At 44.7% G+C, this 24,061-nt stretch overlaps 81 pseudogenes; all 81 read left to right on the top strand.

The window, feature by feature from the left end:
• The first annotated feature begins 92 nt into the window (after positions 1–92).
• On the top strand, positions 93–211 carry LOC140094168 (5S ribosomal RNA; annotated as a pseudogene).
• Positions 212–470: 259 nt separating this feature from the next.
• On the top strand, positions 471–589 carry LOC140083195 (5S ribosomal RNA; annotated as a pseudogene).
• Positions 590–848: 259 nt separating this feature from the next.
• Positions 849–967, top strand: LOC140086528 (5S ribosomal RNA; annotated as a pseudogene).
• A 70-nt stretch (positions 968–1,037) lies between these two features.
• Positions 1,038–1,156, top strand: LOC140101691 (5S ribosomal RNA; annotated as a pseudogene).
• Positions 1,157–1,226: 70 nt separating this feature from the next.
• Positions 1,227–1,345, top strand: LOC140096659 (5S ribosomal RNA; annotated as a pseudogene).
• A 259-nt stretch (positions 1,346–1,604) lies between these two features.
• LOC140094167 (5S ribosomal RNA) lies at positions 1,605–1,723 on the top strand (annotated as a pseudogene).
• A 259-nt stretch (positions 1,724–1,982) lies between these two features.
• On the top strand, positions 1,983–2,101 carry LOC140083194 (5S ribosomal RNA; annotated as a pseudogene).
• Positions 2,102–2,360: 259 nt separating this feature from the next.
• Positions 2,361–2,479, top strand: LOC140086527 (5S ribosomal RNA; annotated as a pseudogene).
• Positions 2,480–2,549: 70 nt separating this feature from the next.
• Positions 2,550–2,668, top strand: LOC140101689 (5S ribosomal RNA; annotated as a pseudogene).
• A 70-nt stretch (positions 2,669–2,738) lies between these two features.
• LOC140096658 (5S ribosomal RNA) lies at positions 2,739–2,857 on the top strand (annotated as a pseudogene).
• A 259-nt stretch (positions 2,858–3,116) lies between these two features.
• LOC140094165 (5S ribosomal RNA) lies at positions 3,117–3,235 on the top strand (annotated as a pseudogene).
• A 259-nt stretch (positions 3,236–3,494) lies between these two features.
• On the top strand, positions 3,495–3,613 carry LOC140083193 (5S ribosomal RNA; annotated as a pseudogene).
• Positions 3,614–4,061: 448 nt separating this feature from the next.
• On the top strand, positions 4,062–4,180 carry LOC140083192 (5S ribosomal RNA; annotated as a pseudogene).
• Positions 4,181–4,439: 259 nt separating this feature from the next.
• Positions 4,440–4,558, top strand: LOC140085627 (5S ribosomal RNA; annotated as a pseudogene).
• A 259-nt stretch (positions 4,559–4,817) lies between these two features.
• On the top strand, positions 4,818–4,936 carry LOC140093747 (5S ribosomal RNA; annotated as a pseudogene).
• A 70-nt stretch (positions 4,937–5,006) lies between these two features.
• LOC140097259 (5S ribosomal RNA) lies at positions 5,007–5,125 on the top strand (annotated as a pseudogene).
• A 70-nt stretch (positions 5,126–5,195) lies between these two features.
• LOC140098174 (5S ribosomal RNA) lies at positions 5,196–5,314 on the top strand (annotated as a pseudogene).
• A 72-nt stretch (positions 5,315–5,386) lies between these two features.
• On the top strand, positions 5,387–5,505 carry LOC140094164 (5S ribosomal RNA; annotated as a pseudogene).
• Positions 5,506–5,764: 259 nt separating this feature from the next.
• Positions 5,765–5,883, top strand: LOC140083191 (5S ribosomal RNA; annotated as a pseudogene).
• A 259-nt stretch (positions 5,884–6,142) lies between these two features.
• LOC140098193 (5S ribosomal RNA) lies at positions 6,143–6,261 on the top strand (annotated as a pseudogene).
• A 70-nt stretch (positions 6,262–6,331) lies between these two features.
• Positions 6,332–6,450, top strand: LOC140083190 (5S ribosomal RNA; annotated as a pseudogene).
• A 259-nt stretch (positions 6,451–6,709) lies between these two features.
• LOC140093745 (5S ribosomal RNA) lies at positions 6,710–6,828 on the top strand (annotated as a pseudogene).
• Positions 6,829–6,898: 70 nt separating this feature from the next.
• Positions 6,899–7,017, top strand: LOC140098476 (5S ribosomal RNA; annotated as a pseudogene).
• A 70-nt stretch (positions 7,018–7,087) lies between these two features.
• LOC140083189 (5S ribosomal RNA) lies at positions 7,088–7,206 on the top strand (annotated as a pseudogene).
• A 259-nt stretch (positions 7,207–7,465) lies between these two features.
• Positions 7,466–7,584, top strand: LOC140098173 (5S ribosomal RNA; annotated as a pseudogene).
• Positions 7,585–7,656: 72 nt separating this feature from the next.
• Positions 7,657–7,775, top strand: LOC140094163 (5S ribosomal RNA; annotated as a pseudogene).
• Positions 7,776–8,034: 259 nt separating this feature from the next.
• LOC140091292 (5S ribosomal RNA) lies at positions 8,035–8,153 on the top strand (annotated as a pseudogene).
• A 259-nt stretch (positions 8,154–8,412) lies between these two features.
• Positions 8,413–8,531, top strand: LOC140093744 (5S ribosomal RNA; annotated as a pseudogene).
• A 70-nt stretch (positions 8,532–8,601) lies between these two features.
• LOC140093720 (5S ribosomal RNA) lies at positions 8,602–8,720 on the top strand (annotated as a pseudogene).
• A 70-nt stretch (positions 8,721–8,790) lies between these two features.
• Positions 8,791–8,909, top strand: LOC140083185 (5S ribosomal RNA; annotated as a pseudogene).
• A 448-nt stretch (positions 8,910–9,357) lies between these two features.
• Positions 9,358–9,476, top strand: LOC140083184 (5S ribosomal RNA; annotated as a pseudogene).
• A 259-nt stretch (positions 9,477–9,735) lies between these two features.
• LOC140085626 (5S ribosomal RNA) lies at positions 9,736–9,854 on the top strand (annotated as a pseudogene).
• A 259-nt stretch (positions 9,855–10,113) lies between these two features.
• LOC140093743 (5S ribosomal RNA) lies at positions 10,114–10,232 on the top strand (annotated as a pseudogene).
• Positions 10,233–10,302: 70 nt separating this feature from the next.
• LOC140097258 (5S ribosomal RNA) lies at positions 10,303–10,421 on the top strand (annotated as a pseudogene).
• Positions 10,422–10,491: 70 nt separating this feature from the next.
• On the top strand, positions 10,492–10,610 carry LOC140098172 (5S ribosomal RNA; annotated as a pseudogene).
• Positions 10,611–10,682: 72 nt separating this feature from the next.
• LOC140094162 (5S ribosomal RNA) lies at positions 10,683–10,801 on the top strand (annotated as a pseudogene).
• Positions 10,802–11,060: 259 nt separating this feature from the next.
• On the top strand, positions 11,061–11,179 carry LOC140083183 (5S ribosomal RNA; annotated as a pseudogene).
• Positions 11,180–11,438: 259 nt separating this feature from the next.
• Positions 11,439–11,557, top strand: LOC140097811 (5S ribosomal RNA; annotated as a pseudogene).
• Positions 11,558–11,627: 70 nt separating this feature from the next.
• Positions 11,628–11,746, top strand: LOC140083182 (5S ribosomal RNA; annotated as a pseudogene).
• A 259-nt stretch (positions 11,747–12,005) lies between these two features.
• LOC140092829 (5S ribosomal RNA) lies at positions 12,006–12,124 on the top strand (annotated as a pseudogene).
• Positions 12,125–12,194: 70 nt separating this feature from the next.
• Positions 12,195–12,313, top strand: LOC140098475 (5S ribosomal RNA; annotated as a pseudogene).
• A 70-nt stretch (positions 12,314–12,383) lies between these two features.
• Positions 12,384–12,502, top strand: LOC140083181 (5S ribosomal RNA; annotated as a pseudogene).
• A 259-nt stretch (positions 12,503–12,761) lies between these two features.
• LOC140098171 (5S ribosomal RNA) lies at positions 12,762–12,880 on the top strand (annotated as a pseudogene).
• Positions 12,881–12,952: 72 nt separating this feature from the next.
• Positions 12,953–13,071, top strand: LOC140094161 (5S ribosomal RNA; annotated as a pseudogene).
• A 259-nt stretch (positions 13,072–13,330) lies between these two features.
• On the top strand, positions 13,331–13,449 carry LOC140083180 (5S ribosomal RNA; annotated as a pseudogene).
• A 259-nt stretch (positions 13,450–13,708) lies between these two features.
• LOC140097810 (5S ribosomal RNA) lies at positions 13,709–13,827 on the top strand (annotated as a pseudogene).
• Positions 13,828–13,897: 70 nt separating this feature from the next.
• On the top strand, positions 13,898–14,016 carry LOC140083179 (5S ribosomal RNA; annotated as a pseudogene).
• Positions 14,017–14,275: 259 nt separating this feature from the next.
• LOC140093741 (5S ribosomal RNA) lies at positions 14,276–14,394 on the top strand (annotated as a pseudogene).
• Positions 14,395–14,464: 70 nt separating this feature from the next.
• On the top strand, positions 14,465–14,583 carry LOC140098474 (5S ribosomal RNA; annotated as a pseudogene).
• A 70-nt stretch (positions 14,584–14,653) lies between these two features.
• On the top strand, positions 14,654–14,772 carry LOC140083178 (5S ribosomal RNA; annotated as a pseudogene).
• A 448-nt stretch (positions 14,773–15,220) lies between these two features.
• On the top strand, positions 15,221–15,339 carry LOC140083177 (5S ribosomal RNA; annotated as a pseudogene).
• A 259-nt stretch (positions 15,340–15,598) lies between these two features.
• On the top strand, positions 15,599–15,717 carry LOC140085625 (5S ribosomal RNA; annotated as a pseudogene).
• A 259-nt stretch (positions 15,718–15,976) lies between these two features.
• Positions 15,977–16,095, top strand: LOC140093740 (5S ribosomal RNA; annotated as a pseudogene).
• A 70-nt stretch (positions 16,096–16,165) lies between these two features.
• LOC140097257 (5S ribosomal RNA) lies at positions 16,166–16,284 on the top strand (annotated as a pseudogene).
• Positions 16,285–16,354: 70 nt separating this feature from the next.
• Positions 16,355–16,473, top strand: LOC140098169 (5S ribosomal RNA; annotated as a pseudogene).
• Positions 16,474–16,923: 450 nt separating this feature from the next.
• Positions 16,924–17,042, top strand: LOC140085158 (5S ribosomal RNA; annotated as a pseudogene).
• A 259-nt stretch (positions 17,043–17,301) lies between these two features.
• Positions 17,302–17,420, top strand: LOC140097809 (5S ribosomal RNA; annotated as a pseudogene).
• A 70-nt stretch (positions 17,421–17,490) lies between these two features.
• Positions 17,491–17,609, top strand: LOC140083176 (5S ribosomal RNA; annotated as a pseudogene).
• Positions 17,610–17,679: 70 nt separating this feature from the next.
• Positions 17,680–17,798, top strand: LOC140094618 (5S ribosomal RNA; annotated as a pseudogene).
• A 70-nt stretch (positions 17,799–17,868) lies between these two features.
• On the top strand, positions 17,869–17,987 carry LOC140090169 (5S ribosomal RNA; annotated as a pseudogene).
• A 70-nt stretch (positions 17,988–18,057) lies between these two features.
• On the top strand, positions 18,058–18,176 carry LOC140089838 (5S ribosomal RNA; annotated as a pseudogene).
• A 70-nt stretch (positions 18,177–18,246) lies between these two features.
• On the top strand, positions 18,247–18,365 carry LOC140094971 (5S ribosomal RNA; annotated as a pseudogene).
• Positions 18,366–18,624: 259 nt separating this feature from the next.
• LOC140094160 (5S ribosomal RNA) lies at positions 18,625–18,743 on the top strand (annotated as a pseudogene).
• Positions 18,744–19,002: 259 nt separating this feature from the next.
• LOC140083174 (5S ribosomal RNA) lies at positions 19,003–19,121 on the top strand (annotated as a pseudogene).
• Positions 19,122–19,380: 259 nt separating this feature from the next.
• On the top strand, positions 19,381–19,499 carry LOC140086526 (5S ribosomal RNA; annotated as a pseudogene).
• A 70-nt stretch (positions 19,500–19,569) lies between these two features.
• Positions 19,570–19,688, top strand: LOC140101688 (5S ribosomal RNA; annotated as a pseudogene).
• Positions 19,689–19,758: 70 nt separating this feature from the next.
• Positions 19,759–19,877, top strand: LOC140096657 (5S ribosomal RNA; annotated as a pseudogene).
• A 259-nt stretch (positions 19,878–20,136) lies between these two features.
• On the top strand, positions 20,137–20,255 carry LOC140094158 (5S ribosomal RNA; annotated as a pseudogene).
• Positions 20,256–20,325: 70 nt separating this feature from the next.
• LOC140098384 (5S ribosomal RNA) lies at positions 20,326–20,444 on the top strand (annotated as a pseudogene).
• A 70-nt stretch (positions 20,445–20,514) lies between these two features.
• Positions 20,515–20,633, top strand: LOC140083173 (5S ribosomal RNA; annotated as a pseudogene).
• A 259-nt stretch (positions 20,634–20,892) lies between these two features.
• Positions 20,893–21,011, top strand: LOC140086525 (5S ribosomal RNA; annotated as a pseudogene).
• A 70-nt stretch (positions 21,012–21,081) lies between these two features.
• Positions 21,082–21,200, top strand: LOC140101687 (5S ribosomal RNA; annotated as a pseudogene).
• A 70-nt stretch (positions 21,201–21,270) lies between these two features.
• On the top strand, positions 21,271–21,389 carry LOC140096656 (5S ribosomal RNA; annotated as a pseudogene).
• A 259-nt stretch (positions 21,390–21,648) lies between these two features.
• Positions 21,649–21,767, top strand: LOC140094157 (5S ribosomal RNA; annotated as a pseudogene).
• A 259-nt stretch (positions 21,768–22,026) lies between these two features.
• Positions 22,027–22,145, top strand: LOC140083172 (5S ribosomal RNA; annotated as a pseudogene).
• A 259-nt stretch (positions 22,146–22,404) lies between these two features.
• Positions 22,405–22,523, top strand: LOC140097807 (5S ribosomal RNA; annotated as a pseudogene).
• Positions 22,524–22,593: 70 nt separating this feature from the next.
• LOC140083171 (5S ribosomal RNA) lies at positions 22,594–22,712 on the top strand (annotated as a pseudogene).
• Positions 22,713–22,971: 259 nt separating this feature from the next.
• On the top strand, positions 22,972–23,090 carry LOC140093739 (5S ribosomal RNA; annotated as a pseudogene).
• A 70-nt stretch (positions 23,091–23,160) lies between these two features.
• On the top strand, positions 23,161–23,279 carry LOC140093719 (5S ribosomal RNA; annotated as a pseudogene).
• A 70-nt stretch (positions 23,280–23,349) lies between these two features.
• On the top strand, positions 23,350–23,468 carry LOC140083169 (5S ribosomal RNA; annotated as a pseudogene).
• A 448-nt stretch (positions 23,469–23,916) lies between these two features.
• LOC140083168 (5S ribosomal RNA) lies at positions 23,917–24,035 on the top strand (annotated as a pseudogene).
• The last annotated feature ends 26 nt before the right edge of the window (positions 24,036–24,061 follow it).

Raw genomic sequence — 24,061 nt, 5'->3', positions numbered from 1 at the left:
GGAATCCCAAGTTCTGTTGACCTTTTTGAACATAAAAATTGTGTTAGTTTCTCTATGAGATAGTAAAAGAAGGTTCAAATTGAACAGCTGCTGTCAACGGCCATTCTAAGCTGAATGTGCCTGCTCTCATCAGATTGCAGCAGCAATGCAGCTTAAGGCTTGGCAAGTACCAGCATGGGAGACTGGCTGGGAATCCCAAGTTCCATTGACCTTTTTGAACCTGAAAATTGTGTTAGTTTCTCTATGAGATAGTAAAAGTAGGTTCAAATTGAACAGCTGCTGTCAACAGCCATTCGAAGCTGAATGTGCCTGCTCTCGTCAGATCGCAGCAGCAATGCAGCTTAAGGCTTGGCAAGTACCAGCATGGGAGACTGGCTGGGAATCCCAAGTTCCGTTGAACATTTTGAACCTGAAAATTGTGTTTGTTTCTCTATGTGATAGTAAAAGAAGGTTGAAATTGAACAGCTGCTGTCAACGGCCATTCTAAGCTGAATGTGCCTGCTCTCATCAGATCGCAGCAGCAATGCAGCTTAAGGCTTGGCAAGTACCAGCATGGGAGACTGGCTGGGAATCCCATGTTCCGTTGACCTTTTTGAACATAAAAATTGTGTTAGTTTCTCTATGAGATATTACAAGAAGGTTCAAATTGAACAGCTGCTGACAAAGGCCATTCTAAGCTGAATGTGCCTGCTCTCATCAGATCGCAGCAGCAATGCAGCTCAAGGCTTGGCAAGTACCAGCATGGGAGACTGGCTGGGAATCCCATGTTCCGTTGACCTTTTTGAACCTGAAAATTGTGTTAGTGTCTCTATGAAATAGTAAAAGTAGGTTCAAATTGAACAGCTGCTGTCAACGGCCATTCGAAGCTGAATGTGCCTGCTCTCGTCAGATCGCAGCAGTAATGCAGCTTAAGGCTTGGCAAGTACCAGCATGGGAGACTGGCTGGGAATCCCAAGTTCCGTTGACCTTGTTGAACCTGAAAATTGTGTTAGTTTCTCTATGAGATAGTAAAAGAAGGTTCAAATTGAACAGCTGCTGTCAACGGCCATTCTAAGCTGAATGTGCCTGCTCTCGTCAGATCGCAGCAGCAATGCAGCTTAAGGCTTGGCAAGTACCAGCATGGGAGACTGGCTGGGAATCCCAAGTTCCGTTGACCATTTTGAACCTGAAAAGTGATTTAGTTTCTCTATGAGATAGTAAAAGTAGGTTCAAATTGAACAGCTGCTGTCAGTGGCCATTCGAAGCTGAATGTGCCTGCTCTCGTCAGATCGCAGCAGCAATGCAGCTTAAGGCTTGGCAAGTACCAGCATGGGAGACTGGCTGGGAATCCCAAGTTCCATTGACCTTTTTGAACCTGAAAAATGTGTTAGTTTCTCTATAAGATAGCAAAAGTAGGTTCAAATTGAACAGCTGCTGTCAACAGCCATTCGAAGGTGAATGTGCCTGCTCTCGTCAGATCGCAGCAGCAATGCAGCTTAAGGCTTGGCAAGTACCAGCATGGGAGACTGGCTGGGAATCCCAAGTTCTGTTGACCTTTTTGAACATAAAAATTGTGTTAGTTTCTCTATGAGATAGTAAAAGAAGGTTCAAATTGAACAGCTGCTGTCAACGGCCATTCTAAGCTGAATGTGCCTGCTCTCATCAGATTGCAGCAGCAATGCAGCTTAAGGCTTGGCAAGTACCAGCATGGGAGACTGGCTGGGAATCCCAAGTTCCATTGACCTTTTTGAACCTGAAAATTGTGTTAGTTTCTCTATGAGATAGTAAAAGTAGGTTCAAATTGAACAGCTGCTGTCAACAGCCATTCGAAGCTGAATGTGCCTGCTCTCGTCAGATCGCAGCAGCAATGCAGCTTAAGGCTTGGCAAGTACCAGCATGGGAGACTGGCTGGGAATCCCAAGTTCCGTTGAACTTTTTGAACCTGAAAATTGTGTTTGTTTCTCTATGTGATAGTAAAAGAAGGTTGAAATTGAACAGCTGCTGTCAACGGCCATTCTAAGCTGAATGTGCCTGCTCTCATCAGATCGCAGCAGCAATGCAGCTTAAGGCTTGGCAAGTACCAGCATGGGAGACTGGCTGGGAATCCCATGTTCCGTTGACCTTTTTGAACATAAAAATTGTGTTAGTTTCTCTATGAGATATTACAAGAAGGTTCAAATTGAACAGCTGCTGACAAAGGCCATTCTAAGCTGAATGTGCCTGCTCTCATCAGATGGCAGCAGCAATGCAGCTCAAGGCTTGGCAAGTACCAGCATGGGAGACTGGCTGGGAATCCCATGTTCCGTTGACCTTTTTGAACCTGAAAATTGTGTTAGTGTCTCTATGAAATAGTAAAAGTAGGTTCAAATTGAACAGCTGCTGTCAACGGCCATTCGAAGCTGAATGTGCCTGCTCTCGTCAGATCGCAGCAGTAATGCAGCTTAAGGCTTGGCAAGTACCAGCATGGGAGACTGGCTGGGAATCCCAAGTTCCGTTGACCTTGTTGAACCTGAAAATTGTGTTAGTTTCTCTATGAGATAGTAAAAGAAGGTTCAAATTGAACAGCTGCTGTCAACGGCCATTCTAAGCTGAATGTGCCTGCTCTCGTCAGATCGCAGCAGCAATGCAGCTTAAGGCTTGGCAAGTACCAGCATGGGAGACTGGCTGGGAATCCCAAGTTCCGTTGACCATTTTGAACCTGAAAAGTGATTTAGTTTCTCTATGAGATAGTAAAAGTAGGTTCAAATTGAACAGCTGCTGTCAGTGGCCATTCGAAGCTGAATGTGCCTGCTCTCGTCAGATCGCAGCAGCAATGCAGCTTAAGGCTTGGCAAGTACCAGCATGGGAGACTGGCTGGGAATCCCAAGTTCCATTGACCTTTTTGAACCTGTAAAATGTGTTAGTTTCTCTATAAGATAGTAAAAGTAGGTTCAAATTGAACAGCTGCTGTCAACAGCCATTCGTAGGTGAATGTGCCTGCTCTCGTCAGATCGCAGCAGCAATGCAGCTTAAGGCTTGGCAAGTACCAGCATGGGAGACTGGCTGGGAATCCCAAGTTCCGTTGACCTTTTTGAACATAAAAATTGTGTTAGTTTCTCTATGAGATAGTAAAAGAAGGTTCAAATTGAACAGCTGCTGTCAACGGCCATTCTAAGCTGAATGTGCCTGCTCTCATCAGATTGCAGCAGCAATGCAGCTTAAGGCTTGGCAAGTACCAGCATGGGAGACTGGCTGGGAATCCCAAGTTCCATTGACCTTTTTGAACCTGAAAATTGTGTTAGTTTCTCTATGAGATAGTAAAAGTAGGTTCAAATTGAACAGCTGCTGTCAACAGCCATTCGAAGCTGAATGTGCCTGCTCTCGTCAGATCGCAGCAGCAATGCAGCTTAAGGCTTGGCAAGTACCAGCATGGGAGACTGGCTGGGAATCCCAAGTTCCGTTGAACTTTTTGAACCTGAAAATTGTGTTTGTTTCTCTATGTGATAGTAAAAGAAGGTTGAAATTGAACAGCTGCTGTCAACGGCCATTCTAAGCTGAATGTGCCTGCTCTCATCAGATCGCAGCAGCAATGCAGCTTAAGGCTTGGCAAGTACCAGCATGGGAGACTGGCTGGGAATCCCATGTTCCGTTGACCTTTTTGAACATAAAAATTGTGTTAGTTTCTCTATGAGATATTACAAGAAGGTTCAAATTGAACAGCTGCTGACAAAGGCCATTCTAAGCTGAATGTGCCTGCTCTCATCAGATCGCAGCAGCAATGAAGCTCAAGGCTTGGCAAGTACCAGAATGGGAGACTGGCTTGGAATCCCAAGTTCCGTTGACCTTTTTGAACCTGAAAATTGTGTTAGTTTCTCTATGAGATAGTAAAAGTAGGTTCAAATTGAACAGCTGCTGTCAACAGCCATTCGAAGCTGAATGTGCCTGCTCTCGTCAGATCGCAGCAGCAATGCAGCTTAAGGCTTGGCAAGTACCAGCATGGGAGACTGGCTGGGAATCCCAAGTTCCGTTGAACATTTTGAACCTGAAAATTGTGTTTGTTTCTCTATGTGATAGTAAAAGAAGGTTGAAATTGAACAGCTGCTGTCAACGGCCATTCTAAGCTGAATGTGCCTGCTCTCATCAGATCGCAGCAGCAATGCAGCTTAAGGCTTGGCAAGTACCAGCATGGGAGACTGGCTGGGAATCCCATGTTCCGTTGACCTTTTTGAACCTGAAAATTGTGTTAGTTTCTCTATGAGATAGTACAAGAAGGTTCAAATTGAACAGCTGCTGACAAAGGCCATTCTAAGCTGAATGTGCCTGCTCTCATCAGATCGCAGCAGCAATGAAGCTCAAGGCTTGGCAAGTACCAGAATGGGAGACTGGCTTGGAATCCCAAGTTCCGTTGACCTTTTTGAACATAAAAATTGTGTTAGTTTCTCTATGAGATAGTAAAAGAAGGTAGAAATTAGGCAACTGCGGTCAACGGCCATTCTAAGCTGAATGTGCCTGCTCTCGTCAGATCGCAGCAGCAATGCAGCTTAAGGCTTGGCAAGTACCAGCATGGGAGACTGGCTGGGAATCCCATGTTCCGTTGACCTTTTTGAACCTGAAAATTGTGTTAGTTTCTCTATGAGATAGTACAAGAAGGTTCAAATTGAACAGGTGCTGACAAAGGCCATTCTAAGCTGAATGTGCCTGCTCTCATCAGATCGCAGCAGCAATGAAGCTCAAGGCTTGGCAAGTACCAGAATGGGAGACTGGCTTGGAATCCCAAGTTCCGTTGACCTTTTTGAACATAAAAATTGTGTTAGTTTCTCTATGAGATAGTAAAAGAAGGTAGAAATTAGGCAACTGCTGTCAACGGCCATTCTAAGCTGAATGTGCCTGCTCTCGTCAGATCGCAGCAGCAATGCAGCTTAAGGCTTGGCAAGTACCAGCATGTGAGACTGGCTGGGAATCCCAAGTTCCGTTGACCTTTTTGAACATAAAAATTGTGTTAGTTTCTCTATGAGATAGTAAAAGAAGGTTCAAATTGAACAGCTGCTGTCAACGGCCATTCTAAACTGAATGTGCCTGCTCTCATCAGATCGCAGCAGCAATGCAGCTTAAGGCTTGGCAAGTACCAGCATGTGAGACTGGCTGGGAATCCCAAGTTCCGTTGACCTTTTTGAACATAAAAATTGTGTTAGTTTCTCTATGAGATAGTAAAAGAAGGTTCAAATTGAACAGCTGCTGTCAACGGCCATTTTAAGCTGAATGTGCCTGCTCTTATCAGATCGCAGCAGCAATGCAGCTTAAGGCTTGGCAAGTACCAGCATGGGAGACTGGCTGGGAATCCCATGTTCCGTTGACCTTTTTGAACCTGAAAATTGTGTTAGTTTCTCTGTCAAAGATGGTACAAGAAGGTTCAAATTGAACAGCTGCTGTCAACGGCCATTCTAAGCTGAATGTGCCTGCTCTCATCAGATTGCAGCAGCAATGCAGCTTAAGGCTTGGCAAGTACCAGCATGGGAGACTGGCTGGGAATCCCAAGTTCCATTGACCTTTTTGAACCTGAAAATTGTGTTAGTTTCTCTATGAGATAGTAAAAGTAGGTTCAAATTGAACAGCTGCTGTCAACAGCCATTCGAAGCTGAATGTGCCTGCTCTCGTCAGATCGCAGCAGCAATGCAGCTTAAGGCTTGGCAAGTACCAGCATGGGAGACTGGCTGGGAATCCCAAGTTCCGTTGAACTTTTTGAACCTGAAAATTGTGTTTGTTTCTCTATGTGATAGTAAAAGAAGGTTGAAATTGAACAGCTGCTGTCAACGGCCATTCTAAGCTGAATGTGCCTGCTCTCATCAGATCGCAGCAGCAATGCAGCTTAAGGCTTGGCAAGTACCAGCATGGGAGACTGGCTGGGAATCCCATGTTCCGTTGACCTTTTTGAACATAAAAATTGTGTTAGTTTCTCTATGAGATATTACAAGAAGGTTCAAATTGAACAGCTGCTGACAAAGGCCATTCTAAGCTGAATGTGCCTGCTCTCATCAGATCGCAGCAGCAATGAAGCTCAAGGCTTGGCAAGTACCAGAATGGGAGACTGGCTTGGAATCCCAAGTTCCGTTGACCTTTTTGAACATAAAAATTGTGTTAGTTTCTCTATGAGATAGTAAAAGAAGGTAGAAATTAGGCAAGTGCTGTCAACAGCCATTCTAAGCTGAATGTGCCTGCTCTCGTCAGATCGCAGCAGCAATGCAGCTTAAGGCTTGGCAAGTACCAGCATGGGAGACTGGCTGGGAATCCCAAGTTCAGTTGAACTTTTTGAACCTGAAAATTGTGTTTGTTTCTCTATGTGATAGTAAAAGAAGGTTGAAATTGAACAGCTGCTGTCAACGGCCATTCTAAGCTGAATGTGCCTGCTCTCATCAGATCGCAGCAGCAATGCAGCTTAAGGCTTGGCAAGTACCAGCATGGGAGACTGGCTGGGAATCCCATGTTCCGTTGACCTTTTTGAACCTGAAAATTGTGTTAGTTTCTCTATGAGATAGTACAAGAAGGTTCAAATTGAACAGCTGCTGACAAAGGCCATTCTAAGCTGAATGTGCCTGCTCTCATCAGATCGCAGCAGCAATGAAGCTCAAGGCTTGGCAAGTACCAGAATGGGAGACTGGCTTGGAATCCCAAGTTCCGTTGACCTTTGTGAACATAAAAATTGTGTTAGTTTCTCTATGAGATAGTAAAAGAAGGTAGAAATTAGGCAACTGCTGTCAACGGCCATTCTAAGCTGAATGTGCCTGCTCTCGTCAGATCGCAGCAGCAATGCAGCTTAAGGCTTGGCAAGTACCAGCATGTGAGACTGGCTGGGAATCCCAAGTTCCGTTGACCTTTTTGAACATAAAAATTGTGTTAGTTTCTCTATGAGATAGTAAAAGAAGGTTCAAATTGAACAGCTGCTGTCAACGGCCATTCTAAGCTGAATGTGCCTGCTCTCATCAGATTGCTGCAGCAATGCAGCTTAAGGCTTGGCAAGTACCAGCATGGGAGACTGGCTGGGAATCCCAAGTTCCGTTGAACTTTTTGAACCTGAAAATTGTGTTTGTTTCTCTATGTGATAGTAAAAGAAGGTTGAAATTGAACAGCTGCTGTCAACGGCCATTCTAAGCTGAATGTGCCTGCTCTCATCAGATCGCAGCAGCAATGCAGCTTAAGGCTTGGCAAGTACCAGCATGGGAGACTGGCTGGGAATCCCATGTTCCGTTGACCTTTTTGAACATAAAAATTGTGTTAGTTTCTCTATGAGATATTACAAGAAGGTTCAAATTGAACAGCTGCTGACAAAGGCCATTCTAAGCTGAATGTGCCTGCTCTCATCAGATCGCAGCAGCAATGAAGCTCAAGGCTTGGCAAGTACCAGAATGGGAGACTGGCTTGGAATCCCAAGTTCCGTTGACCTTTTTGAACCTGAAAATTGTGTTAGTTTCTCTATGAGATAGTAAAAGAAGGTTCAAATTGAACAGCTGCTGTCAACGGCCATTTTAAGCTGAATGTGCCTGCTCTTATCAGATCGCAGCAGCAATGCAGCTTAAGGCTTGGCAAGTACCAGCATGGGAGACTGGCTGGGAATCCCATGTTCCGTTGACCTTTTTGAACCTGAAAATTGTGTTAGTTTCTCTGTCAAAGATGGTACAAGAAGGTTCAAATTGAACAGCTGCTGTCAACGGCCATTCTAAGCTGAATGTGCCTGCTCTCATCAGATTGCAGCAGCAATGCAGCTTAAGGCTTGGCAAGTACCAGCATGGGAGACTGGCTGGGAATCCCAAGTTCCATTGACCTTTTTGAACCTGAAAATTGTGTTAGTTTCTCTATGAGATAGTAAAAGTAGGTTCAAATTGAACAGCTGCTGTCAACAGCCATTCGAAGCTGAATGTGCCTGCTCTCGTCAGATCGCAGCAGCAATGCAGCTTAAGGCTTGGCAAGTACCAGCATGGGAGACTGGCTGGGAATCCCAAGTTCCGTTGAACTTTTTGAACCTGAAAATTGTGTTTGTTTCTCTATGTGATAGTAAAAGAAGGTTGAAATTGAACAGCTGCTGTCAACGGCCATTCTAAGCTGAATGTGCCTGCTCTCATCAGATCGCAGCAGCAATGCAGCTTAAGGCTTGGCAAGTACCAGCATGGTAGACTGGCTGGGAATCCCATGTTCCGTTGACCTTTTTGAACCTGAAAATTGTGTTAGTTTCTCTATGAGATAGTACAAGAAGGTTCAAATTGAACAGCTGCTGACAAAGGCCATTCTAAGCTGAATGTGCCTGCTCTCATCAGATCGCAGCAGCAATGAAGCTCAAGGCTTGGCAAGTACCAGAATGGGAGACTGGCTTGGAATCCCAAGTTCCGTTGACCTTTGTGAACTTAAAAATTGTGTTAGTTTCTCTATGAGATAGTAAAAGAAGGTAGAAATTAGGCAACTGCTGTCAACGGCCATTCTAAGCTGAATGTGCCTGCTCTCGTCAGATCGCAGCAGCAATGCAGCTTAAGGCTTGGCAAGTACCAGCATGTGAGACTGGCTGGGAATCCCAAGTTCCGTTGACCTTTTTGAACATAAAAATTGTGTTAGTTTCTCTATGAGATAGTAAAAGAAGGTTCAAATTGAACAGCTGCTGTCAACGGCCATTCTAAGCTGAATGTGCCTGCTCTCATCAGATTGCAGCAGCAATGCAGCTTAAGGCTTGGCAAGTACCAGCATGGGAGACTGGCTGGGAATCCCAAGTTCCGTTGAACTTTTTGAACCTGAAAATTGTGTTTGTTTCTCTATGTGATAGTAAAAGAAGGTTGAAATTGAACAGCTGCTGTCAACGGCCATTCTAAGCTGAATGTGCCTGCTCTCATCAGATCGCAGCAGCAATGCAGCTTAAGGCTTGGCAAGTACCAGCATGGGAGACTGGCTGGGAATCCCATGTTCCGTTGACCTTTTTGAACATAAAAATTGTGTTAGTTTCTCTATGAGATATTACAAGAAGGTTCAAATTGAACAGCTGCTGACAAAGGCCATTCTAAGCTGAATGTGCCTGCTCTCATCAGATCGCAGCAGCAATGAAGCTCAAGGCTTGGCAAGTACCAGAATGGGAGACTGGCTTGGAATCCCAAGTTCCGTTGACCTTTTTGAACCTGAAAATTGTGTTAGTTTCTCTATGAGATAGTAAAAGTAGGTTCAAATTGAACAGCTGCTGTCAACAGCCATTCGAAGCTGAATGTGCCTGCTCTCGTCAGATCGCAGCAGCAATGCAGCTTAAGGCTTGGCAAGTACCAGCATGGGAGACTGGCTGGGAATCCCAAGTTCCGTTGAACATTTTGAACCTGAAAATTGTGTTTGTTTCTCTATGTGATAGTAAAAGAAGGTTGAAATTGAACAGCTGCTGTCAACGGCCATTCTAAGCTGAATGTGCCTGCTCTCATCAGATCGCAGCAGCAATGCAGCTTAAGGCTTGGCAAGTACCAGCATGGGAGACTGGCTGGGAATCCCATGTTCCGTTGACCTTTTTGAACCTGAAAATTGTGTTAGTTTCTCTATGAGATAGTACAAGAAGGTTCAAATTGAACAGCTGCTGACAAAGGCCATTCTAAGCTGAATGTGCCTGCTCTCATCAGATCGCAGCAGCAATGAAGCTCAAGGCTTGGCAAGTACCAGAATGGGAGACTGGCTTGGAATCCCAAGTTCCGTTGACCTTTTTGAACATAAAAATTGTGTTAGTTTCTCTATGAGATAGTAAAAGAAGGTAGAAATTAGGCAACTGCGGTCAACGGCCATTCTAAGCTGAATGTGCCTGCTCTCGTCAGATCGCAGCAGCAATGCAGCTTAAGGCTTGGCAAGTACCAGCATGGGAGACTGGCTGGGAATCCCATGTTCCGTTGACCTTTTTGAACCTGAAAATTGTGTTAGTTTCTCTATGAGATAGTACAAGAAGGTTCAAATTGAACAGGTGCTGACAAAGGCCATTCTAAGCTGAATGTGCCTGCTCTCATCAGATCGCAGCAGCAATGAAGCTCAAGGCTTGGCAAGTACCAGAATGGGAGACTGGCTTGGAATCCCAAGTTCCGTTGACCTTTTTGAACATAAAAATTGTGTTAGTTTCTCTATGAGATAGTAAAAGAAGGTAGAAATTAGGCAACTGCTGTCAACGGCCATTCTAAGCTGAATGTGCCTGCTCTCGTCAGATCGCAGCAGCAATGCAGCTTAAGGCTTGGCAAGTACCAGCATGTGAGACTGGCTGGGAATCCCAAGTTCCGTTGACCTTTTTGAACATAAAAATTGTGTTAGTTTCTCTATGAGATAGTAAAAGAAGGTTCAAATTGAACAGCTGCTGTCAACGGCCATTCTAAACTGAATGTGCCTGCTCTCATCAGATCGCAGCAGCAATGCAGCTTAAGGCTTGGCAAGTACCAGCATGTGAGACTGGCTGGGAATCCCAAGTTCCGTTGACCTTTTTGAACATAAAAATTGTGTTAGTTTCTCTATGAGATAGTAAAAGAAGGTTCAAATTGAACAGCTGCTGTCAACGGCCATTTTAAGCTGAATGTGCCTGCTCTTATCAGATCGCAGCAGCAATGCAGCTTAAGGCTTGGCAAGTACCAGCATGGGAGACTGGCTGGGAATCCCATGTTCCGTTGACCTTTTTGAACCTGAAAATTGTGTTAGTTTCTCTGTCAAAGATGGTACAAGAAGGTTCAAATTGAACAGCTGCTGTCAACGGCCATTCTAAGCTGAATGTGCCTGCTCTCATCAGATTGCAGCAGCAATGCAGCTTAAGGCTTGGCAAGTACCAGCATGGGAGACTGGCTGGGAATCCCAAGTTCCATTGACCTTTTTGAACCTGAAAATTGTGTTAGTTTCTCTATGAGATAGTAAAAGTAGGTTCAAATTGAACAGCTGCTGTCAACAGCCATTCGAAGCTGAATGTGCCTGCTCTCGTCAGATCGCAGCAGCAATGCAGCTTAAGGCTTGGCAAGTACCAGCATGGGAGACTGGCTGGGAATCCCAAGTTCCGTTGAACTTTTTGAACCTGAAAATTGTGTTTGTTTCTCTATGTGATAGTAAAAGAAGGTTGAAATTGAACAGCTGCTGTCAACGGCCATTCTAAGCTGAATGTGCCTGCTCTCATCAGATCGCAGCAGCAATGCAGCTTAAGGCTTGGCAAGTACCAGCATGGGAGACTGGCTGGGAATCCCATGTTCCGTTGACCTTTTTGAACATAAAAATTGTGTTAGTTTCTCTATGAGATATTACAAGAAGGTTCAAATTGAACAGCTGCTGACAAAGGCCATTCTAAGCTGAATGTGCCTGCTCTCATCAGATCGCAGCAGCAATGAAGCTCAAGGCTTGGCAAGTACCAGAATGGGAGACTGGCTTGGAATCCTAAGTTCCGTTGACCTTTTTGAACATAAAAATTGTGTTAGTTTCTCTATGAGATAGTAAAAGAAGGTAGAAATTAGGCAAGTGCTGTCAACGGCCATTCTAAGCTGAATGTGCCTGCTCTCGTCAGATCGCAGCAGCAATGCAGCTTAAGGCTTGGCAAGTACCAGCATGGGAGACTGGCTGGGAATCCCAAGTTCAGTTGAACTTTTTGAACCTGAAAATTGTGTTTGTTTCTCTATGTGATAGTAAAAGAAGGTTGAAATTGAACAGCTGCTGTCAACGGCCATTCTAAGCTGAATGTGCCTGCTCTCATCAGATCGCAGCAGCAATGCAGCTTAAGGCTTGGCAAGTACCAGCATGGGAGACTGGCTGGGAATCCCATGTTCCGTTGACCTTTTTGAACCTGAAAATTGTGTTAGTTTCTCTATGAGATAGTACAAGAAGGTTCAAATTGAACAGCTGCTGACAAAGGCCATTCTAAGCTGAATGTGCCTGCTCTCATCAGATCGCAGCAGCAATGAAGCTCAAGGCTTGGCAAGTACCAGAATGGGAGACTGGCTTGGAATCCCAAGTTCCGTTGACCTTTGTGAACATAAAAATTGTGTTAGTTTCTCTATGAGATAGTAAAAGAAGGTAGAAATTAGGCAACTGCTGTCAACGGCCATTCTAAGCTGAATGTGCCTGCTCTCGTCAGATCGCAGCAGCAATGCAGCTTAAGGCTTGGCAAGTACCAGCATGTGAGACTGGCTGGGAAGCCCAAGTTCCGTTGACCTTTTTGAACATAAAAATTGTGTTAGTTTCTCTATGAGATAGTAAAAGAAGGTTCAAATTGAACAGCTGCTGTCAACGGCCATTCTAAGCTGAATGTGCCTGCTCTCATCAGATTGCTGCAGCAATGCAGCTTAAGGCTTGGCAAGTACCAGCATGGGAGACTGGCTGGGAATCCCAAGTTCCGTTGAACTTTTTGAACCTGAAAATTGTGTTTGTTTCTCTATGTGATAGTAAAAGAAGGTTGAAATTGAACAGCTGCTGTCAACGGCCATTCTAAGCTGAATGTGCCTGCTCTCATCAGATCGCAGCAGCAATGCAGCTTAAGGCTTGGCAAGTACCAGCATGGGAGACTGGCTGGGAATCCCATGTTCCGTTGACCTTTTTGAACATAAAAATTGTGTTAGTTTCTCTATGAGATATTACAAGAAGGTTCAAATTGAACAGCTGCTGACAAAGGCCATTCTAAGCTGAATGTGCCTGCTCTCATCAGATCGCAGCAGCAATGAAGCTCAAGGCTTGGCAAGTACCAGAATGGGAGACTGGCTTGGAATCCCAAGTTCCGTTGACCTTTTTGAACCTGAAAATTGTGTTAGTTTCTCTATGAGATAGTAAAAGAAGGTTCAAATTGAACAGCTGCTGTCAACGGCCATTTTAAGCTGAATGTGCCTGCTCTTATCAGATCGCAGCAGCAATGCAGCTTAAGGCTTGGCAAGTACCAGCATGGGAGACTGGCTGGGAATCCCATGTTCCGTTGACCTTTTTGAACCTGAAAATTGTGTTAGTTTCTCTGTCAAAGATGGTACAAGAAGGTTCAAATTGAACAGCTGCTGTCAACGGCCATTCTAAGCTGAATGTGCCTGCTCTCATCAGATTGCAGCAGCAATGCAGCTTAAGGCTTGGCAAGTACCAGCATGGGAGACTGGCTGGGAATCCCAAGTTCCATTGACCTTTTTGAACCTGAAAATTGTGTTAGTTTCTCTATGAGATAGTAAAAGTAGGTTCAAATTGAACAGCTGCTGTCAACAGCCATTCGAAGCTGAATGTGCCTGCTCTCGTCAGATCGCAGCAGCAATGCAGCTTAAGGCTTGGCAAGTACCAGCATGGGAGACTGGCTGGGAATCCCAAGTTCCGTTGAACTTTTTGAACCTGAAAATTGTGTTTGTTTCTCTATGTGATAGTAAAAGAAGGTTGAAATTGAACAGCTGCTGTCAACGGCCATTCTAAGCTGAATGTGCCTGCTCTCATCAGATCGCAGCAGCAATGCAGCTTAAGGCTTGGCAAGTACCAGCATGGGAGACTGGCTGGGAATCCCATGTTCCGTTGACCTTTTTGAACATAAAAATTGTGTTAGTTTCTCTATGAGATATTACAAGAAGGTTCAAATTGAACAGCTGCTGACAAAGGCCATTCTAAGCTGAATGTGCCTGCTCTCATCAGATCGCAGCAGCAATGAAGCTCAAGGCTTGGCAAGTACCAGAATGGGAGACTGGCTTGGAATCCCAAGTTCCGTTGACCTTTTTGAACATAAAAATTGTGTTAGTTTCTCTATGAGATAGTAAAAGAAGGTAGAAATTAGGCAAGTGCTGTCAACGGCCATTCTAAGCTGAATGTGCCTGCTCTCGTCAGATCGCAGCAGCAATGCAGCTTAAGGCTTGGCAAGTACCAGCATGGGAGACTGGCTGGGAATCCCAAGTTCAGTTGAACTTTTTGAACCTGAAAATTGTGTTTGTTTCTCTATGTGATAGTAAAAGAAGGTTGAAATTGAACAGCTGCTGTCAACGGCCATTCTAAGCTGAATGTGCCTGCTCTCATCAGATCGCAGCAGCAATGCAGCTTAAGGCTTGGCAAGTACCAGCATGGGAGACTGGCTGGGAATCCCATGTTCCGTTGACCTTTTTGAACCTGAAAATTGTGTTAGTTTCTCTATGAGATAGTACAAGAAGGTTCAAATTGAACAGCTGCTGACAAAGGCCATTCTAAGCTGAATGTGCCTGCTCTCATCAGATCGCAGCAGCAATGAAGCTCAAGGCTTGGCAAGTACCAGAATGGGAGACTGGCTTGGAATCCCAAGTTCCGTTGACCTTTGTGAACATAAAAATTGTGTTAGTTTCTCTATGAGATAGTAAAAGAAGGTAGAAATTAGGCAACTGCTGTCAACGGCCATTCTAAGCTGAATGTGCCTGCTCTCGTCAGATCGCAGCAGCAATGCAGCTTAAGGCTTGGCAAGTACCAGCATGTGAGACTGGCTGGGAATCCCAAGTTCCGTTGACCTTTTTGAACATAAAAATTGTGTTAGTTTCTCTATGAGATAGTAAAAGAAGGTTCAAATTGAACAGCTGCTGTCAACGGCCATTCTAAGCTGAATGTGCCTGCTCTCATCAGATTGCTGCAGCAATGCAGCTTAAGGCTTGGCAAGTACCAGCATGGGAGACTGGCTGGGAATCCCAAGTTCCGTTGAACTTTTTGAACCTGAAAATTGTGTTTGTTTCTCTATGTGATAGTAAAAGAAGGTTGAAATTGAACAGCTGCTGTCAACGGCCATTCTAAGCTGAATGTGCCTGCTCTCATCAGATCGCAGCAGCAATGCAGCTTAAGGCTTGGCAAGTACCAGCATGGGAGACTGGCTGGGAATCCCATGTTCCGTTGACCTTTTTGAACATAAAAATTGTGTTAGTTTCTCTATGAGATATTACAAGAAGGTTCAAATTGAACAGCTGCTGACAAAGGCCATTCTAAGCTGAATGTGCCTGCTCTCATCAGATCGCAGCAGCAATGAAGCTCAAGGCTTGGCAAGTACCAGAATGGGAGACTGGCTTGGAATCCCAAGTTCCGTTGACCTTTTTGAACCTGAAAATTGTGTTAGTTTCTCTATGAGATAGTAAAAGTAGGTTCAAATTGAACAGCTGCTGTCAACAGCCATTCGAAGCTGAATGTGCCTGCTCTCGTCAGATCGCAGCAGCAATGCAGCTTAAGGCTTGGCAAGTACCAGCATGGGAGACTGGCTGGGAATCCCAAGTTCCGTTGAACATTTTGAACCTGAAAATTGTGTTTGTTTCTCTATGTGATAGTAAAAGAAGGTTGAAATTGAACAGCTGCTGTCAACGGCCATTCTAAGCTGAATGTGCCTGCTCTCATCAGATCGCAGCAGCAATGCAGCTTAAGGCTTGGCAAGTACCAGCATGGGAGACTGGCTGGGAATCCCATGTTCCGTTGACCTTTTTGAACCTGAAAATTGTGTTAGTTTCTCTATGAGATAGTACAAGAAGGTTCAAATTGAACAGCTGCTGACAAAGGCCATTCTAAGCTGAATGTGCCTGCTCTCATCAGATCGCAGCAGCAATGAAGCTCAAGGCTTGGCAAGTACCAGAATGGGAGACTGGCTTGGAATCCCAAGTTCCGTTGACCTTTTTGAACATAAAAATTGTGTTAGTTTCTCTATGAGATAGTAAAAGAAGGTAGAAATTAGGCAACTGCGGTCAACGGCCATTCTAAGCTGAATGTGCCTGCTCTCGTCAGATCGCAGCAGCAATGCAGCTTAAGGCTTGGCAAGTACCAGCATGGGAGACTGGCTGGGAATCCCATGTTCCGTTGACCTTTTTGAACCTGAAAATTGTGTTAGTTTCTCTATGAGATAGTACAAGAAGGTTCAAATTGAACAGGTGCTGACAAAGGCCATTCTAAGCTGAATGTGCCTGCTCTCATCAGATCGCAGCAGCAATGAAGCTCAAGGCTTGGCAAGTACCAGAATGGGAGACTGGCTTGGAATCCCAAGTTCCGTTGACCTTTTTGAACATAAAAATTGTGTTAGTTTCTCTATGAGATAGTAAAAGAAGGTAGAAATTAGGCAACTGCTGTCAACGGCCATTCTAAGCTGAATGTGCCTGCTCTCGTCAGATCGCAGCAGCAATGCAGCTTAAGGCTTGGCAAGTACCAGCATGTGAGACTGGCTGGGAATCCCAAGTTCCGTTGACCTTTTTGAACATAAAAATTGTGTTAGTTTCTCTATGAGATAGTAAAAGAAGGTTCAAATTGAACAGCTGCTGTCAACGGCCATTCTAAACTGAATGTGCCTGCTCTCATCAGATCGCAGCAGCAATGCAGCTTAAGGCTTGGCAAGTACCAGCATGTGAGACTGGCTGGGAATCCCAAGTTCCGTTGACCTTTTTGAACATAAAAATTGTGTTAGTTTCTCTATGAGATAGTAAAAGAAGGTTCAAATTGAACAGCTGCTGTCAACGGCCATTTTAAGCTGAATGTGCCTGCTCTTATCAGATCGCAGCAGCAATGCAGCTTAAGGCTTGGCAAGTACCAGCATGGGAGACTGGCTGGGAATCCCATGTTCCGTTGACCTTTTTGAACCTGAAAATTGTGTTAGTTTCTCTGTCAAAGATGGTACAAGAAGGTTCAAATTAAACAGCTGCTGTCAACGGCCATTATAAGCTGAATGTGCCTGCTCTCATCAGATTGCAGCAGCAATGCAGCTTAAGGCTTGGCAAGTACCAGCATGGGAGACTGGCTGGGAATCCCAAGTTCCATTGACCTTTTTGAACCTGAAAATTGTGTTAGTTTCTCTATGAGATAGTAAAAGTAGGTTCAAATTGAACAGCTGCTGTCAACAGCCATTCGAAGCTGAATGTGCCTGCTCTCGTCAGATCGCAGCAGCAATGCAGCTTAAGGCTTGGCAAGTACCAGCATGGGAGACTGGCTGGGAATCCCAAGTTCCGTTGAACTTTTTGAACCTGAAAATTGTGTTTGTTTCTCTATGTGATAGTAAAAGAAGGTTGAAATTGAACAGCTGCTGTCAACGGCCATTCTAAGCTGAATGTGCCTGCTCTCATTAGATCGCAGCAGCAATGCAGCTTAAGGCTTGGCAAGTACCAGCATGGGAGACTGGCTGGGAATCCCATGTTCCGTTGACCTTTTTGAACATAAAAATTGTGTTAGTTTCTCTATGAGATATTACAAGAAGGTTCAAATTGAACAGCTGCTGACAAAGGCCATTCTAAGCTGAATGTGCCTGCTCTCATCAGATTGCAGCAGCAATGAAGCTCAAGGCTTGGCAAGTACCAGAATGGGAGACTGGCTTGGAATCCCAAGTTCCGTTGACCTTTTTGAACATAAAAATTGTGTTAGTTTCTCTATGAGATAGTAAAAGAAGGTAGAAATTAGGCAAGTGCTGTCAACGGCCATTCTAAGCTGAATGTGCCTGCTCTCGTCAGATCGCAGCAGCAATGCAGCTTAAGGCTTGGCAAGTACCAGCATGGGAGACTGGCTGGGAATCCCAAGTTCAGTTGAACTTTTTGAACCTGAAAATTGTGTTTGTTTCTCTATGTGATAGTAAAAGAAGGTTGAAATTGAACAGCTGCTGTCAACGGCCATTCTAAGCTGAATGTGCCTGCTCTCATCAGATCGCAGCAGCAATGCAGCTTAAGGCTTGGCAAGTACCAGCATGGGAGACTGGCTGGGAATCCCATGTTCCGTTGACCTTTTTGAACCTGAAAATTGTGTTAGTGTCTCTATGAAATAGTAAAAGTAGGTTCAAATTGAACAGCTGCTGTCAACGGCCATTCGAAGCTGAATGTGCCTGCTCTCGTCAGATCGCAGCAGTAATGCAGCTTAAGGCTTGGCAAGTACCAGCATGGGAGACTGGCTGGGAATCCCATGTTCCGTTGACCTTTTTGAACCTGAAAATTGTGTTAGTGTCTCTATGAAATAGTAAAAGTAGGTTCAAATTGAACAGCTGCTGTCAACGGCCATTCTAAGCTTAATGTGCCTGCTCTCATCAGATCGCAGCAGCAATGCAGCTTAAGGCTTGGAAAATACCAGCATGGGAGACTGGCTGGGAATCCCAAGTTCCGTTGACCTTGTTGAACCTGAAAATTGTGTTAGTTTCTCTATGAGATAGTAAAAGAAGGTTCAAATTGAACAGCTGCTGTCAACGGCCATTCTAAGCTGAATGTGCATGCTCTCGTCAGATCGCAGCAGCAATGCAGCTTAAGGCTTGGCAAGTACCAGCATGGGAGACTGGCTGGGAATCCCAAGTTCCGTTGACCATTTTGAACCTGAAAAGTGATTTAGTTTCTCTATGAGATAGTAAAAGTAGGTTCAAATTGAACAGCTGCTGTCAGTGGCCATTCGAAGCTGAATGTGCCTGCTCTCATCAGATCGCAGCAGCAATGCAGCTTAAGGCTTGGCAAGTACCAGCATGGGAGACTGGCTGGGAATCCCAAGTTCCATTGACCTTTTTGAACCTGAAAAATGTGTTAGTTTCTCTATAAGATAGTAAAAGTAGGTTCAAATTGAACAGCTGCTGTCAACAGCCATTCGAAGGTGAATGTGCCTGCTCTCGTCAGATCGCAGCAGCAATGCAGCTTAAGGCTTGGCAAGTACCAGCATGGGAGACTGGCTGGGAATCCCAAGTTCTGTTGACCTTTTTGAACATAAAAATTGTGTTAGTTTCTCTATGAGATAGTAAAAGAAGGTTCAAATTGAACAGCTGCTGTCAACGGCCATTCTAAGCTGAATGTGCCTGCTCTCATCAGATTGCAGCAGCAATGCAGCTTAAGGCTTGGCAAGTACCAGCATGGGAGACTGGCTGGGAATCCCAAGTTCCATTGACCTTTTTGAACCTGAAAATTGTGTTAGTTTCTCTTTGAGATAGTAAAAGTAGGTTCAAATTGAACAGCTGCTGTCAACAGCCATTCGAAGCTGAATGTGCCTGCTCTCGTCAGATCGCAGCAGCAATGCAGCTTAAGGCTTGGCAAGTACCAGCATGGGAGACTGGCTGGGAATCCCAAGTTCCGTTGAACTTTTTGAACCTGAAAATTGTGTTTGTTTCTCTATGTGATAGTAAAAGAAGGTTGAAATTGAACAGCTGCTGTCAACGGCCATTCTAAGCTGAATGTGCCTGCTCTCATCAGATCGCAGCAGCAATGCAGCTTAAGGCTTGGCAAGTACCAGCATGGGAGACTGGCTGGGAATCCCATGTTCCGTTGACCTTTTTGAACATAAAAATTGTGTTAGTTTCTCTATGAGATATTACAAGAAGGTTCAAATTGAACAGCTGCTGACAAAGGCCATTCTAAGCTGAATGTGCCTGCTCTCATCAGATCGCAGCAGCAATGCAGCTCAAGGCTTGGCAAGTACCAGCATGGGAGACTGGCTGGGAATCCCATGTTCCGTTGACCTTTTTGAACCTGAAAATTGTGTTAGTGTCTCTATGAAATAGTAAAAGTAGGTTCAAATTGAACAGCTGCTGTCAACGGCCATTCGAAGCTGAATGTGCCTGCTCTCGTCAGATCGCAGCAGTAATGCAGCTTAAGGCTTGGCAAGTACCAGCATGGGAGACTGGCTGGGAATCCCAAGTTCCGTTGACCTTGTTGAACCTGAAAATTGTGTTAGTTTCTCTATGAGATAGTAAAAGAAGGTTCAAATTGAACAGCTGCTGTCAACGGCCATTCTAAGCTGAATGTGCCTGCTCTCGTCAGATCGCAGCAGCAATGCAGCTTAAGGCTTGGCAAGTACCAGCATGGGAGACTGGCTGGGAATCCCAAGTTCCGTTGACCATTTTGAACCTGAAAAGTGATTTAGTTTCTCTATGAGATAGTAAAAGTAGGTTCAAATTGAACAGCTGCTGTCAGTGGCCATTCGAAGCTGAATGTGCCTGCTCTCGTCAGATCGCAGCAGCAATGCAGCTTAAGGCTTGGCAAGTACCAGCATGGGAGACTGGCTGGGAATCCCAAGTTCCATTGACCTTTTTGAACCTGAAAAATGTGTTAGTTTCTCTATAAGATAGCAAAAGTAGGTTCAAATTGAACAGCTGCTGTCAACAGCCATTCGAAGGTGAATGTGCCTGCTCTCGTCAGATCGCAGCAGCAATGCAGCTTAAGGCTTGGCAAGTACCAGCATGGGAGACTGGCTGGGAATCCCAAGTTCTGTTGACCTTTTTGAACATAAAAATTGTGTTAGTTTCTCTATGAGATAGTAAAAGAAGGTTCAAATTGAACAGCTGCTGTCAACGGCCATTCTAAGCTGAATGTGCCTGCTCTCATCAGATTGCAGCAGCAATGCAGCTTAAGGCTTGGCAAGTACCAGCATGGGAGACTGGCTGGGAATCCCAAGTTCCATTGACCTTTTTGAACCTGAAAATTGTGTAAGTTTCTCTATGAGATAGTAAAAGTAGGTTCAAATTGAACAGCTGCTGTCAACAGCCATTCGAAGCTGAATGTGCCTGCTCTCGTCAGATCGCAGCAGCAATGCAGCTTAAGGCTTGGCAAGTACCAGCATGGGAGACTGGCTGGGAATCCCAAGTTCTGTTGAACTTTTTGAACCTGAAAATTGTGTTTGTTTCTCTATGTGATAGTAAAAGAAGGTTGAAATTGAACAGCTGCTGTCAACGGCCATTCTAAGCTGAATGTGCCTGCTCTCATCAGATCGCAGCAGCAATGCAGCTTAAGGCTTGGCAAGTACCAGCATGGGAGACTGGCTGGGAATCCCATGTTCCGTTGACCTTTTTGAACATAAAAATTGTGTTAGTTTCTCTATGAGATATTACAAGAAGGTTCAAATTGAACAGCTGCTGACAAAGGCCATTCTAAGCTGAATGTGCCTGCTCTCATCAGATGGCAGCAGCAATGCAGCTCAAGGCTTGGCAAGTACCAGCATGGGAGACTGGCTGGGAATCCCATGTGCCGTTGACCTTTTTGAACCTGAAAATTGTGTTAGTGTCTCTATGAAATAGTAAAAGTAGGTTCAAATTGAACAGCTGCTGTCAACGGCCATTCGAAGCTGAATGTGCCTGCTCTCGTCAGATCGCAGCAGTAATGCAGCTTAAGGCTTGGCAAGTACCAGCATGGGAGACTGGCTGGGAATCCCAAGTTCCGTTGACCTTGTTGAACCTGAAAATTGTGTTAGTTTCTCTATGAGATAGTAAAAGAAGGTTCAAATTGAACAGCTGCTGTCAACGGCCATTCTAAGCTGAATGTGCCTGCTCTCGTCAGATCGCAGCAGCAATGCAGCTTAAGGCTTGGCAAGTACCAGCATGGGAGACTGGCTGGGAATCCCAAGTTCCGTTGACCATTTTGAACCTTAAAAGTGATTTAGTTTCTCTATGAGATAGTAAAAGTAGGTTCAAATTGAACAGCTGCTGTCAGTGGCCATTCGAAGCTGAATGTGCCTGCTCTCGTCAGATCGCAGCAGCAATGCAGCTTAAGGCTTGGCAAGTACCAGCATGGGAGACTGGCTGGGAATCCCAAGTTCCATTGACCTTTTTGAACCTGTAAAATGTGTTAGTTTCTCTATAAGATAGTAAAAGTAGGTTCAAATTGAACAGCTGCTGTCAACAGCCATTCGAAGGTGAATGTGCCTGCTCTCGTCAGATCGCAGCAGCAATGCAGCTTAAGGCTTGGCAAGTACCAGCATGGGAGACTGGCTGGGAATCCCAAGTTCCGTTGACCTTTTTGAACATAAAAATTGTGTTAGTTTCTCTATGAGATAGTAAAAGAAGGTTCAAATTGAACAGCTGCTGTCAACGGCCATTCTAAGCTGAATGTGCCTGCTCTCATCAGATTGCAGCAGCAATGCAGCTTAAGGCTTGGCAAGTACCAGCATGGGAGACTGGCTGGGAATCCCAAGTTCCATTGACCTTTTTGAACCTGAAAATTGTGTTAGTTTCTCTATGAGATAGTAAAAGTAGGTTCAAATTGAACAGCTGCTGTCAACAGCCATTCGAAGCTGAATGTGCCTGCTCTCGTCAGATCGCAGCAGCAATGCAGCTTAAGGCTTGGCAAGTACCAGCATGGGAGACTGGCTGGTAATCCCAAGTTCCGTTGAACTTTTTGAACCTGAAAATTGTGTTTGTTTCTCTATGTGATAGTAAAAGAAGGTTGAAATTGAACAGCTGCTGTCAACGGCCATTCTAAGCTGAATGTGCCTGCTCTCATCAGATCGCAGCAGCAATGCAGCTTAAGGCTTGGCAAGTACCAGCATGGGAGACTGGCTGGGAATCCCATGTTCCGTTGACCTTTTTGAACATAAAAATTGTGTTAGTTTCTCTATGAGATATTACAAGAAGGTTCAAATTGAACAGCTGCTGACAAAGGCCATTCTAAGCTGAATGTGCCTGCTCTCATCAGATCGCAGCAGCAATGAAGCTCAAGGCTTGGCAAGTACCAGAATGGGAGACTGGCTTGGAATCCCAAGTTCCGTTGACCTTTTTGAACATAAAAATTGTGTTAGTTTCTCTATGAGATAGTAAAAGAAGGTAGAAATTAGGCAAGTGCTGTCAACGGCCATTCTAAGCTGAATGTGCCTGCTCTCGTCAGATCGCAGCAGCAATGCAGCTTAAGGCTTGGCAAGTACCAGCATGGGAGACTGGCTGGGAATCCCAAGTTCAGTTGAACTTTTTGAACCTGAAAATTGTGTTTGTTTCTCTATGTGATAGTAAAAGAAGGTTGAAATTGAACAGCTGCTGTCAACGGCCATTCTAAGCTGAATGTGCCTGCTCTCATCAGATCGCAGCAGCAATGCAGCTTAAGGCTTGGCAAGTACCAGCATGGGAGACTGGCTGGGAATCCCATGTTCCGTTGACCTTTTTGAACATAAAAATTGTGTTAGTTTCTCTATGAGATATTACAAGAAGGTTCAAATTGAACAGCTGCTGACAAAGGCCATTCTAAGCTGAATGTGCCTGCTCTCATCAGATCGCAGCAGCAATGAAGCTCAAGGCTTGGCAAGTACCAGAATGGGAGACTGGCTTGGAATCCCAAGTTCCGTTGACCTTTTTGAACATAAAAATTGTGTTAGTTTCTCTATGAGATAGTAAAAGAAGGTAGAAATTAGGCAACTGCTGTCAACGGCCATTCTAAGCTGAATGTGCCTGCTCTCGTCAGATCGCAGCAGCAATGCAGCTTAAGGCTTGGCAAGTACCAGCATGTGAGACTGGCTGGGAATCCCAAGTTCCGTTGACCTTTTTGAACATAAAAATTGTGTTAGTTTCTCTATGAGATAGTAAAAGAAGGTTCAAATTGAACAGCTGCTGTCAACGGCCATTCTAAGCTGAATGTGCCTGCTCTCATCAGATTGCAGCAGCAATGCAGCTTAAGGCTTGGCAAGTACCAGCATGGGAGACTGGCTGGGAATCCCAAGTTCCGTTGAACTTTTTGAACCTGAAAATTGTGTTTGTTTCTCTATGTGATAGTAAAAGAAGGTTGAAATTGAACAGCTGCTGTCAACGGCCATTCTAAGCTGAATGTGCCTGCTCTCATCAGATCGCAGCAGCAATGCAGCTTAAGGCTTGGCAAGTACCAGCATGGGAGACTGGCTGGGAATCCCATGTTCCGTTGACCTTTTTGAACATAAAAATTGTGTTAGTTTCTCTATGAGATATTACAAGAAGGTTCAAATTGAACAGCTGCTGACAAAGGCCATTCTAAGCTGAATGTGCCTGCTCTCATCAGATCGCAGCAGCAATGAAGCTCAAGGCTTGGCAAGTACCAGAATGGGAGACTGGCTTGGAATCCCAAGTTCCGTTGACCTTTTTGAACCTGAAAATTGTGTTAGTTTCTCTATGAGATAGTAAAAGTAGGTTCAAATTGAGCAGCTGCTGTCAACAGCCATTCGAAGCTGAATGTGCCTGCTCTCGTCAGATCGCAGCAGCAATGCAGCTTAAGGCTTGGCAAGTACCAGCATGGGAGACTGGCTGGGAATCCCAAGTTCCGTTGAACATTTTGAACCTGAAAATTGTGTTTGTTTCTCTATGTGATAGTAAAAGAAGGTTGAAATTGAACAGCTGCTGTCAACGGCCATTCTAAGCTGAATGTGCCTGCTCTCATCAGATCGCAGCAGCAATGCAGCTTAAGGCTTGGCAAGTACCAGCATGGGAGACTGGCTGGGAATCCCATGTTCCGTTGACCTTTTTGAACCTGAAAATTGTGTTAGT

Source organism: Engystomops pustulosus, chromosome 9 (genome assembly GCF_040894005.1).
Source record: "Engystomops pustulosus chromosome 9, aEngPut4.maternal, whole genome shotgun sequence".
Taxonomy (NCBI): domain Eukaryota; kingdom Metazoa; phylum Chordata; class Amphibia; order Anura; family Leptodactylidae; genus Engystomops; species Engystomops pustulosus.
The sequence above is the reverse complement of the archived record's forward strand: the minus strand, read 5'-3'. Positions and strand labels throughout refer to the sequence as shown.